The sequence below is a fragment of the Salvelinus alpinus genome, chromosome 6, assembly GCF_045679555.1.
Source record: "Salvelinus alpinus chromosome 6, SLU_Salpinus.1, whole genome shotgun sequence".
In the NCBI taxonomy this organism is placed as follows: Eukaryota; Metazoa; Chordata; class Actinopteri; order Salmoniformes; family Salmonidae; genus Salvelinus; species Salvelinus alpinus.
In genome coordinates, this window is record NC_092091.1 from 86,990,886 (window position 1) to 87,005,755 (window position 14,870).

Sequence of the window (14,870 nt, forward strand, 5' to 3'; positions counted from 1 at the left end):
GTATATAGTATGGTATTAACTGACCCTGTATATAGTATGGTTTTAACTGACCCTGTATATAGTATGGTATTAACTGACCCTGTATATAGTATGGTATTAACTGACCCTGTATATAGTATGGTATTAACTGACCCTGTATATAGTATGGTATTAACTGACCCTGTATATAGTATGGTATTAACTGACCCTGTATATAGTATGGTATTAACTGACCCTGTATATAGTATGGTATTAACTGACCCTGTATATAGTATGGTATTAACTGACCCTGTATATAGTATGGTATTAACTGACCCTGTATATAGTATGGTATTAATTGACCCTGTATATAGTATGGTATTAACTGACCCTGTATATAGTATGGTATTAACTGACCCTGTATATAGTATAGTATTAACTGACCCTGTATATAGTATGGTATTAACTGACCCTGTATATAGTATGGTATTAACTGACCCTGTATATAGTATGGTATTAACTGACCCTGTATATAGTATGGTATTAACTGACCCTGTATATAGTATGGTATTAACTGACCCTGTATATAGTATGGTATTAACTGACCCTGTATATAGTATGGTATTAACTGACCCTGTATATAGTATGGTATTAACTGACCCTGTATATAGTCTGGTATTAACTGACCCTGTATATAGTATGGTATAAACTGACCCTGTATATAGTATGGTATTAACTGACCCTGTATATAGAATGGTATTAAACTGACCCTGTATATAGTATGGTATTAACTGACCCTGTATATAATATGGTATTAACTGACCCTGTATATAGTATGGTATTAACTGACCCTGTATATAGTATGGTATTAACTGACCCTGTATATAGTATGGTATTAACTGACCCTGTATATAGTATGGTATTAACTGACCCTGTATATAGTATGGTATTAACTGACCCTGTATATAGTATGGTATTAACTGACCCTGTATATAGTATGGTATTAACTGACCCTGTATATAGTATGGTATTAACTGACCCTGTATATAGTATGGTATTAAACTGACCCTGTATATGGTATGGTATTAACTGACCCTGTATATAGTATGGTATTGACTGACCCAGTATATAGTATGGTATTAACTGACCCTGTATATAGTATGGTATTGACTGACCCTGTATATAGTATGGTATTAACTGACCCTGTATATAGTATGGTATTAACTGACCCTGTATATAGTATGGTATTAACTGACCCTGTATATAGTATGGTATTAATTGACCCTGTATATAGTATGGTATTAACTGACCCTGTATATAGTATGGTATTAACTGACCCTGTATATAGTATGGTATTAACTGACCCTGTATATAGTATAGTATTAACTGACCCTGTATATAGTATGGTATTAAACTGACCCTGTATATAGTATGGTATTAACTGACCCTGTATATAGTATGGTATTAACTGACCCTGTATATAGTATGGTATTAACTGACCCTGTATATAGTATGGTATTAACTGACCCTGTATATAGTATAGTATTAACTGACCCTGTATATAGTATGGTATTAAACTGACCCTGTATATAGTATGGTATTAACTGACCCTGTATATAGTATGGTATTAACTGACCCTGTATATAGTATGGTATTAACTGACCCTGTATATAGTATGGTATTAAACTGACCCTGTATATGGTATGGTATTAACTGACCCTGTATATAGTATGGTATTAACTGACCCTGTATATAGTATGGTATTAACTGACCCTGTATATAGTATGGTATTAACTGACCCTGTATATAGTATGGTATTAACTGACCCTGTATATAGTATGGTATTAACTGACCCTGTATATGGTATGGTATTAACTGACCCTGTATATAGTATGGTATTAACTGACCCTGTATATAGTATGGTATTAAACTGACCCTGTATATGGTATGGTATTAACTGACCCTGTATATAGTATGGTATTAACTGACCCTGTATATAGTATGGTATTAAACTGACCCTGTATATGGTATGGTATTAACTGACCCTGTATATAGTATGGTATTAACTGACCCTGTATATAGTATGGTATTAACTGACCCTGTATATAGTATGGTATTAACTGACCCTGTATAGAGTATGGTATTAAACTGACCCTGTATATGGTATGGTATTAACTGACCCTGTATATAGAATGGTATTAACTGACCCTGTATATAGTATGGTATTAAACTGACCCTGTATATAGTATGGTATTAACTGACCCTGTATATAGTATGGTACTGGAACTGACCCTGTATATAGTATGGTATTAACTGACCCTGTATATAGTATGGTATTAAACTGACCCTGTATATGGTATGGTATTAACTGACCCTGTATATAGAATGGTATTAACGGACCCTGTATATAGTATGGTATTAACTGACCCTGTATATAGTATGGTATTAACTGACCCTGTATATAGTATGGTATTAACTGACCCTGTATATAGTATGGTATTAACTGACCCTGTATATAGTATGGTATTAACTGACCCTGTATATAGTATGGTATTAATTGACCCTGTATATAGTATGGTATTAACTGACCCTATATATAGTATGTTATTAACTGACCCTGTATATAGTATGGTATTAACTGACCCTGTATATAGTATGGTATTAACTGACCCTATATATAGTATGTTATTAACTGACCCTGTATATAGTATGGTATTAACTGACCCTGTATATAGTATGGTATTAACTGACCCTGTATATAGTATGGTATTAACTGACCCTGTATATAGTATGGTATTAACTGACCCTGTATGTAGTATGGTATTAACTGACCCTGTATATAGTATGGTATTAACTGACCCTGTATATAGTATGGTATTAACTGACCCTGTATATAGTATGGTATTAACCTGACCCTGTATATAGTATGGTATTAACTGACCCTGTATATAGTATGGTATTAACTGACCCTGTATATAGTATGGTATTAAACTGACCCTGTATATGGTATGGTATTAACTGACCCTGTATATAGTATGGTATTAACTGACCCTGTATATAGTATGGTATTAATTGACCCTGTATATAGTATGGTATTAACTGACCATGTATATAGTATGGTATTAACTGACCCTGTATATAGTATGGTATTAATTGACCCTGTATATAGTATGGTATTAACTGACCCTGTATATAGTATGGTATTAACTGACCCTGTATATAGTATGGTATTAACTGACCCTGTATATAGTATGGTATTAACTGACCCTGTATATAGTATGGTATTAACTGACCCTGTATATAGTATGGTATTAACTGACCCTGTATATAGTATGGTATTAATTGACCCTGTATATAGTATGGTATTAACTGACCCTATATATAGTATGTTATTAACTGACCCTGTATATAGTATGGTATTAACTGACCCTGTATATAGTATGGTATTAACTGACCCTATATATAGTATGTTATTAACTGACCCTGTATATAGTATGGTATTAACTGACCCTGTATATAGTATGGTATTAACTGACCCTGTATATAGTATGGTATTAACTGACCCTGTATATAGTATGGTATTAACTGACCCTGTATGTAGTATGGTATTAACTGACCCTGTATATAGTATGGTATTAACTGACCCTGTATATAGTATGGTATTAACTGACCCTGTATATAGTATGGTATTAACCTGACCCTGTATATAGTATGGTATTAACTGACCCTGTATATATTATGGTATTAACTGACCCTGTATATAGTATGGTATTAAACTGACCCTGTATATGGTATGGTATTAACTGACCCTGTATATAGTATGGTATTAACTGACCCTGTATATAGTATGGTATTAATTGACCCTGTATATAGTATGGTATTAACTGACCCTGTATATAGTATGGTATTAACTGACCCTGTATATAGTATGGTATTAATTGACCCTGTATATAGTATGGTATTAACTGACCCTGTATATAGTATGGTATTAACTGACCCTGTATATAGTATGGTATTAACCTGACCCTGTATATAGTATGGTATTAACTGACCCTGTATATAGTATGGTATTAACTGACCCTGTATATAGTATGGTATTAAACTGACCCTGTATATGGTATGGTATTAACTGACCCTGTATATAGTATGGTATTAACTGACCCTGTATATAGTATGGTATTAACTGACCCTGTATATAGTATGGTATTAACCTGACCCTGTATATAGTATGGTATTAACTGACCCTGTATATAGTATGGTATTAACTGACCCTGTATATAGTATGGTATTAACTGACCCTGTATATAGTATGGTATTAACTGACCCTGTATATAGTATGGTATTAACCTGACCCTGTATATAGTATGGTATTAACTGACCCTGTATATAGTATGTTATTAACTGACCCTGTATATAGTATGGTATTAACTGACCCTGTATATAGTATGGTATTAACCTGACCCTGTATATAGTATGGTATTAACTGACCCTGTATATAGTATGGTATTAACTGACCCTGTATATAGTATGGTATTAACCTTACCCTGTATATAGTATAGTATTAACTGACCCTGTATATAGTATGGTATTAACTGACCCTGTATATAGTATGGTATTAACTGACCCTGTATATAGTATGGTATTAACCTGACCCTGTATATAGTATGGTATTAACTGACCCTGTATATAGTGTGGTATTAACTGACCCTGTATATAGTTTGGTATTAACTGACCCTGTATATAGTATGGTATTAACTGACCCTGTATATAGTATGGTATTAACCTGACCCTGTATATAGTATGGTATTAACTGACCCTGTATATAGTATGGTATTAACCTGACCCTGTATATAGTATGGTATTAACCTGACCCTGTATATAGTATGGTATTAACTGACCCTGTATATCGTATGGTATTAACTGACCCTGTATATAGTATGGTATTAACTGACCCTGTATATAGTATGGTATTAACTGACCCTGTATATAGTATGGTATTAACCTGACCCTGTATATAGTATGGTATTAACCTGGCCCTGTATATAGTATGGTATTAACTGACCCTGTATATCGTATGGTATTAACTGACCCTGTATATAGTATGGTATTGTAACTGACCCTGTATATAGTATGGTATTAACTGACCCTGTATATAGTATGGTATTAAATGACCCTGTATATAGTATGGTATTAACTGACCCTGTATATAGTATGGTATTAACCTGACCCTGTATATAGTATGGTATTAACCTGACCCTGTATATAGTATGGTATTAACTGACCCTGTATATCGTATGGTATTAACTGACCCTGTATATAGTATGGTATTGTAACTGACCCTGTATATAGTATGGTATTAACTGACCCTGTATATAGTATGGTATTAATTGACCCTGTATATAGTATGGTATTGTAACTGACCCTGTATATAGTATGGTATTAACTGACCCTGTATATAGTATGGTATTAACTGACCCTGTATATAGTATGGTATTAACTGACCCTGTATATAGTATGGTATTAACTGACCCTGTATATAGTATGGTATTAACTGACCCTGTATATAGTATGGTATTAACTGACCCTGTATATAGTATGGTATTAACTGACCCTGTATATAGTATGGTATTAACTGACCCTGTATATAGTATGGTATTAACTGACCCTGTATATAGTATGGTATTAACTGACCCTGTATATAGTATGGTATTAACTGACCCTGTATATAGTATGGTATTAACTGACCCTGTATATAGTATGGTATTAACTGACCCTGTATATAGTATAGTATTAACTGACCCTGTATATAGTATGGTATTAACTGACCCTGTATATAGTATAGTATTAACTGACCCTGTATATAGTATAGTATTAACTGACCCTGTATATAGTATGGTATTAACTGACCCTGTATATAGTATGGTATTAACCTGACCCTGTATATAGTATGGTATTAACTGATCCTGTATATAGTATGGTATTAACTGACCCTGTATATAGTATGGTATTAACCTGACCCTGTATATAGTATGGTATTAACTGACCCTGTATATAGTATGGTATTAACTGACCCTGTATATAGTATGGTATTAACTGACCCTGTATATAGTATGGTATTAACTGACCCTGTATATAGTATGGTATTAACTGACCCTGTATATAGTATGGTATTAACTGACCCTGTATATAGTATGGTATTAACTGACCCTGTATATAGTATGGTATTGAACTGACCCTGTATATAGTATGGTATTAACTGACCCTGTATATAGTATGGTATTAACTGAGCCTGTATATAGTATGGTATTAACTGACCCTGTATATAGTATGGTATTAACTGACCCTGTATATAGTATGGTATTAACTGACCCTGTATATAGTATGGTACTAACTGACCCTGTATATAGTATGGTATTGAACTGACCCTGTATATAGTATGGTATTAACTGACCCTGTATATAGTATGGTATTAACTGACCCTGTATATAGTATGGTATTAACTGACCCTGTATATAGTATGGTATTGTAACTGACCCTGTATATAGTATGGTATTAACTGACCCTGTATATAGTATGGTATTAACTGACCCTGTATATAGTATGGTATTAACTGACCCTGTATATAGTATGGTACTAACTGACCCTGTATATAGTATGGTATTAACTGACCCTGTATATAGTATGGTATTAACTGACCCTGTATATAGTATGGTATTAACTGACCCTGTATATAGTATGGTACTAACTGACCCTGTATATAGTATGGTATTAACGGACCCTGTATATAGTATGGTATTAACTGACCCTGTATATACTATGGTATTAACTGACCCTGTATATAGTATGGTATTAACTGACCCTGTATATAGTATGGTATTAACTGACCCTGTATATAGTATGGTATTAACTGACCCTGTATATAGTATGGTATTAATTGACCCTGTATATAGTATGGTATTAACTGACCCTATATATAGTATGTTATTAACTGACCCTGTATATAGTATGGTATTAACTGACCCTGTATATAGTATGGTATTAACTGACCCTATATATAGTATGTTATTAACTGACCCTGTATATAGTATGGTATTAACTGACCCTGTATATAGTATGGTATTAACTGACCCTGTATATAGTATGGTATTAACTGACCCTGTATATAGTATGGTATTAACTGACCCTGTATGTAGTATGGTATTAACTGACCCTGTATATAGTATGGTATTAACTGACCCTGTATATAGTATGGTATTAACTGACCCTGTATATAGTATGGTATTAACCTGACCCTGTATATAGTATGGTATTAACTGACCCTGTATATAGTATGGTATTAACTGACCCTGTATATAGTATGGTATTAAACTGACCCTGTATATGGTATGGTATTAACTGACCCTGTATATAGTATGGTATTAACTGACCCTGTATATAGTATGGTATTAATTGACCCTGTATATAGTATGGTATTAACTGACCATGTATATAGTATGGTATTAACTGACCCTGTATATAGTATGGTATTAATTGACCCTGTATATAGTATGGTATTAACTGACCCTGTATATAGTATGGTATTAACTGACCCTGTATATAGTATGGTATTAACTGACCCTGTATATAGTATGGTATTAACTGACCCTGTATATAGTATGGTATTAACTGACCCTGTATATAGTATGGTATTAACTGACCCTGTATATAGTATGGTATTAATTGACCCTGTATATAGTATGGTATTAACTGACCCTATATATAGTATGTTATTAACTGACCCTGTATATAGTATGGTATTAACTGACCCTGTATATAGTATGGTATTAACTGACCCTATATATAGTATGTTATTAACTGACCCTGTATATAGTATGGTATTAACTGACCCTGTATATAGTATGGTATTAACTGACCCTGTATATAGTATGGTATTAACTGACCCTGTATATAGTATGGTATTAACTGACCCTGTATGTAGTATGGTATTAACTGACCCTGTATATAGTATGGTATTAACTGACCCTGTATATAGTATGGTATTAACTGACCCTGTATATAGTATGGTATTAACCTGACCCTGTATATAGTATGGTATTAACTGACCCTGTATATAGTATGGTATTAACTGACCCTGTATATAGTATGGTATTAAACTGACCCTGTATATGGTATGGTATTAACTGACCCTGTATATAGTATGGTATTAACTGACCCTGTATATAGTATGGTATTAATTGACCCTGTATATAGTATGGTATTAACTGACCCTGTATATAGTATGGTATTAACTGACCCTGTATATAGTATGGTATTAATTGACCCTGTATATAGTATGGTATTAACTGACCCTGTATATAGTATGGTATTAACTGACCCTGTATATAGTATGGTATTAACCTGACCCTGTATATAGTATGGTATTAACTGACCCTGTATATAGTATGGTATTAACTGACCCTGTATATAGTATGGTATTAAACTGACCCTGTATATGGTATGGTATTAACTGACCCTGTATATAGTATGGTATTAACTGACCCTGTATATAGTATGGTATTAACTGACCCTGTATATAGTATGGTATTAACCTGACCCTGTATATAGTATGGTATTAACTGACCCTGTATATAGTATGGTATTAACTGACCCTGTATATAGTATGGTATTAACTGACCCTGTATATAGTATGGTATTAACTGACCCTGTATATAGTATGGTATTAACCTGACCCTGTATATAGTATGGTATTAACTGACCCTGTATATAGTATGTTATTAACTGACCCTGTATATAGTATGGTATTAACTGACCCTGTATATAGTATGGTATTAACCTGACCCTGTATATAGTATGGTATTAACTGACCCTGTATATAGTATGGTATTAACTGACCCTGTATATAGTATGGTATTAACCTTACCCTGTATATAGTATAGTATTAACTGACCCTGTATATAGTATGGTATTAACTGACCCTGTATATAGTATGGTATTAACTGACCCTGTATATAGTATGGTATTAACCTGACCCTGTATATAGTATGGTATTAACTGACCCTGTATATAGTGTGGTATTAACTGACCCTGTATATAGTTTGGTATTAACTGACCCTGTATATAGTATGGTATTAACTGACCCTGTATATAGTATGGTATTAACCTGACCCTGTATATAGTATGGTATTAACTGACCCTGTATATAGTATGGTATTAACCTGACCCTGTATATAGTATGGTATTAACCTGACCCTGTATATAGTATGGTATTAACTGACCCTGTATATCGTATGGTATTAACTGACCCTGTATATAGTATGGTATTAACTGACCCTGTATATAGTATGGTATTGACTGACCCTGTATATAGTATGGTATTAACCTGACCCTGTATATAGTATGGTATTAACCTGGCCCTGTATATAGTATGGTATTAACTGACCCTGTATATCGTATGGTATTAACTGACCCTGTATATAGTATGGTATTGTAACTGACCCTGTATATAGTATGGTATTAACTGACCCTGTATATAGTATGGTATTAAATGACCCTGTATATAGTATGGTATTAACTGACCCTGTATATAGTATGGTATTAACCTGACCCTGTATATAGTATGGTATTAACCTGACCCTGTATATAGTATGGTATTAACTGACCCTGTATATCGTATGGTATTAACTGACCCTGTATATAGTATGGTATTGTAACTGACCCTGTATATAGTATGGTATTAACTGACCCTGTATATAGTATGGTATTAATTGACCCTGTATATAGTATGGTATTGTAACTGACCCTGTATATAGTATGGTATTAACTGACCCTGTATATAGTATGGTATTAACTGACCCTGTATATAGTATGGTATTAACTGACCCTGTATATAGTATGGTATTAACTGACCCTGTATATAGTATGGTATTAACTGACCCTGTATATAGTATGGTATTAACTGACCCTGTATATAGTATGGTATTAACTGACCCTGTATATAGTATGGTATTAACTGACCCTGTATATAGTATGGTATTAACTGACCCTGTATATAGTATGGTATTAACTGACCCTGTATATAGTATGGTATTAACTGACCCTGTATATAGTATGGTATTAACTGACCCTGTATATAGTATGGTATTAACTGACCCTGTATATAGTATAGTATTAACTGACCCTGTATATAGTATGGTATTAACTGACCCTGTATATAGTATAGTATTAACTGACCCTGTATATAGTATAGTATTAACTGACCCTGTATATAGTATGGTATTAACTGACCCTGTATATAGTATGGTATTAACCTGACCCTGTATATAGTATGGTATTAACTGATCCTGTATATAGTATGGTATTAACTGACCCTGTATATAGTATGGTATTAACCTGACCCTGTATATAGTATGGTATTAACTGACCCTGTATATAGTATGGTATTAACTGACCCTGTATATAGTATGGTATTAACTGACCCTGTATATAGTATGGTATTAACTGACCCTGTATATAGTATGGTATTAACTGACCCTGTATATAGTATGGTATTAACTGACCCTGTATATAGTATGGTATTAACTGACCCTGTATATAGTATGGTATTGAACTGACCCTGTATATAGTATGGTATTAACTGACCCTGTATATAGTATGGTATTAACTGAGCCTGTATATAGTATGGTATTAACTGACCCTGTATATAGTATGGTATTAACTGACCCTGTATATAGTATGGTATTAACTGACCCTGTATATAGTATGGTACTAACTGACCCTGTATATAGTATGGTATTGAACTGACCCTGTATATAGTATGGTATTAACTGACCCTGTATATAGTATGGTATTAACTGACCCTGTATATAGTATGGTATTAACTGACCCTGTATATAGTATGGTATTGTAACTGACCCTGTATATAGTATGGTATTAACTGACCCTGTATATAGTATGGTATTAACTGACCCTGTATATAGTATGGTATTAACTGACCCTGTATATAGTATGGTACTAACTGACCCTGTATATAGTATGGTATTAACTGACCCTGTATATAGTATGGTATTAACTGACCCTGTATATAGTATGGTATTAACTGACCCTGTATATAGTATGGTACTAACTGACCCTGTATATAGTATGGTATTAACTGACCCTGTATATAGTATGGTATTAACTGACCCTGTATATACTATGGTATTAACTGAGCCTGTATATAGTGTGGTATTAACTGACCCTGTATATAGTATGGTATTAACTGACCCTGTATATAGTATGGTATAAACTGACCCTGTATCTAGTATGGTATTAACTGACCCTGTATATAGTATGGTATAAACTGACCCTGTATATAGTATGGTATTAACTGACCCTGTATATAGTATGGTATTAACTGACCCTGTATATAGTATGGTATTAACTGACCCTGTATATAGTATGGTATTAACTGACCCTGTATATAGTATGGTATTAACTGACCCTGTATATAGTATGGTATAAACTGACCCTGTATCTAGTATGGTATTAACTGACCCTGTATATAGTATGGTATAAACTGACCCTGTATATAGTATGGTATTAACTGACCCTGTATATAGTATGGTATTAACTGACCCTGTATATAGTATGGTATTAACTGACCCTGTATATAGTATGGTATAAACTGACCCTGTATCTAGTATGGTATTAACTGACCCTGTATATAGTATGGTATAAACTGACCCTGTATATAGTATGGTATTAACTGACCCTGTATATAGTATGGTATTAACTGACCCTGTATATAGTATGGTATTAACTGACCCTGTATATAGTATGGTATTAACTGACCCTGTATATAGTATGGTATTAACTGACCCTGTATATAGTATGGTATTAACTGACCCTGTATATAGTATGGTATTAACTGACCCTGTATATAGTATGGTATTAACTGACCCTGTATATAGTATGGTATTAACTGACCCTGTATATAGTATGGTATTAACTGACCCTGTATATAGTATGGTATTAACTAACTCTGTATATAGTATGGTATTAACTGACCCTGTATATAGTATGGTATTAACTAACTCTGTATATAGTATGGTATTAACTGACCCTGTATATTGTATACTTGTGCACATGACATTAATTATAACTTGAAAAACACACAAAATCTTCCTTCAACAGATACAATCACTTCTCTCTGTAATAGATTCCAGACTTATCTTGGTGTGTAATGCGTAATTAACCAACCCTGCTTAGTGAAGTCATTTGGCATGGTGGGACCGTAGAGAACAGAATAGGACTGTCAGCTAGAACAAGGACATTTTGGATTAGTAAATAAATCTGATTATCATCATTGGATAATTGTATCTGTGAGGGTGTGTGTTTAAGTGTGTGTGCGCGTGCGCGTGTGTGCTTAAGTTTGTGCGCGCGTGCGTGTGTTAAAGTGTGTGTGTGTGTGTGTGTGCGTGTGCGTGTGTGTGTGTGCGTGTGCATGTGTGTGTTTAAGTGTGCACGTGTGCGAGCGCGCGCGTGTGTCTCGTGTTTGCGTTAGTGTGTGTGTGTGTGTAGATTTATGGTTCCGTGTGTTGGAACAGTTATCTGTCGCAGTTTGTTTCAGCAGGGCTGTTTCACACGAGATAATGTATCGCGACGATGTATAGCCTAACGATAACATCTCATTATTACCGTTCCAGCCCTCACTCTTCCTGCTGTACATACATCTATTCCTTATCGAGGACGGTTTGGTTGTCGGACCAATTTAAATATCATTAACTTTGAAATAGTAGTTGAAAAAACACTGTGGTATTTCATCATGTGGTTGTGTTGTATTTCCCCCCTCACAATGAAATCACAGAATGGATTTGTAAAAACGAAATCTAATATCCGTCCAGCTACATGACAAGTCATTTCACATTGGGAGAGATGAACACTTTGATAAAAACGAACACAGGAGAACTAACTAAATCTCTGCGTCTAACCATTGAAGGGAACGGTCAGCACCGTTCTAGGGACAAGTTCTGGTCCCAGGAGACAGAGGTCGAGGTAACGGTCTGCAATATACCGTGTGGTAGAACGGCTCGATCGATCTCTATTCCTTTCATACCAAGACGTTTTTCCCGCCAACTTTACCATACCGCCAAAAATGTGTTCCCCCATTTTCTTTATAAGGTATTGCGATATCAAAGCCAAAACGTATTATTTACACCTAACGACCTAGTAATAATTGCGGTAAAGTTCTGCCTTGAGGCTTAGTATGAAATGTAGTCGTAGTGGTGAGGCGGCATTGCCACGCACTACGCTTTTAAACTCTTGACGGTTAAGTTGCTAGGCAGCGCCCGTTAACCGTCCACCTGGCAGTTCTACACTGTTCAAGGCACGTCCCTTTGCCCAGTCTATTCATCTAGCCCGCCGCTAAGGGGGAGGCAGGTAGCCTAGTGGTTAGAGCGTTGGGACAGTAACCGAAAAGGTTGCATAGATCGAGGTAAAAATCTGTCTTTTCTGTCCCTGAACAAGACAGTTAAACCCCTGTTCCTTGGCCGTCATTGTAGATAAGAATTTGTTTTTAACTGACTAGTTAAATAAAGGTTAAATAAATAAGCATCGTCCGTAAAGAATGACTGTGTGAAATAATAAATCACTGAATGACAGGACATAGTGAAATAAAGTAGGCTAATGTAAATGTAGGCATGTACCAAATTGTAGCTTCCTGAAAGAATCCTCCAATCCAATCCTTGTAATCCTATAAATAATATAATAATAATAATATAATTGCAATCCTATAAAGCAATCGCCTTCCCCGCGGTGTAGTCAACTATCAGTTCAGCACCGTTTTGAGACAAGCGTGGGGACTTGTCTTGATAAATAAAAACATGTTTTCCCCCCGAATCTCCGTTTGGATATTAGTTAGGCTACAATTAGGCTGCGGAAATGTATGTTGACATGACTTCTGCCTAAGATCATCTGGCCTAGTTGGATCGTTTATTAATAGAACATTGTACCAGCATGTTATGTAGCTTAACAACCGGATTGTTTTGTTCTAAACTCGCAGTTGCTTAGTAACCTAGGAACTACTCCCGACCAAAAGACTGTGACTGGTCTGATAATCAATCAATGTGATTGTGTTCCTCCGTCTGTACGGTCTATTTGGTTAATTGTTTCCTGGCTGGGCAAATACCTGGAGGTGGTATAGGTCATCGATCACTGATCAGAAACATTTAGCATGCTATACTGTAGTCTAAATCAAGTGTTTACCTATCACTATCTGAAACATTTAGCATGCTATAATGTAGTCTAAATCAAGTATTTACCTATAACTGATCAGAAACATTTAGCATGCTATAATGTAGTCTAAATCAAGTGTTTACCTATCACTGATCAGAAACATTTAGCATGCTATAATGTAGTCTAAATCAAGTCTAGGCCTATTATTTTGCTAAATAGCATTTATTCAGCTCCAAAAGCCTAAAGCCTAGAGGTGAAATATGAACAAGACTCTTTCTTTTGAAAATATATTTGCTGTTATTTTCTCTGGGTATCATGATGTAGATACTCTCAGTGTAAGACCCTACACCTGCTCCCTAACAAAGTGGAGGGAGGGTAGGAAAGACCCTACACCTGCTCCCTAACAAAGTGGAGGGGGGATAGGAAAGACCCTACTCCTGCTCCCTAACAAAGTGGAGGGAGGGTAGGAAAGACCCTACTCCCTAACAAAGTGGAGGGAGGGTAGGAAAGACCCTACACCTGCTCCCTAACAAAGTGGAAGGAGGGTAGGAAAGACCCTACTCCCTAACAAAGTGGAGGGATGGTAGGAAAGACACTACACCTGCTCCATAACAAAGTGGAGGGAAGGTAGGAAAGACCTTACACCTGCTCCCTAACAAAGTGGAGGGAGGGTAGCAAAGACCCTACTCCATAACAAAGTG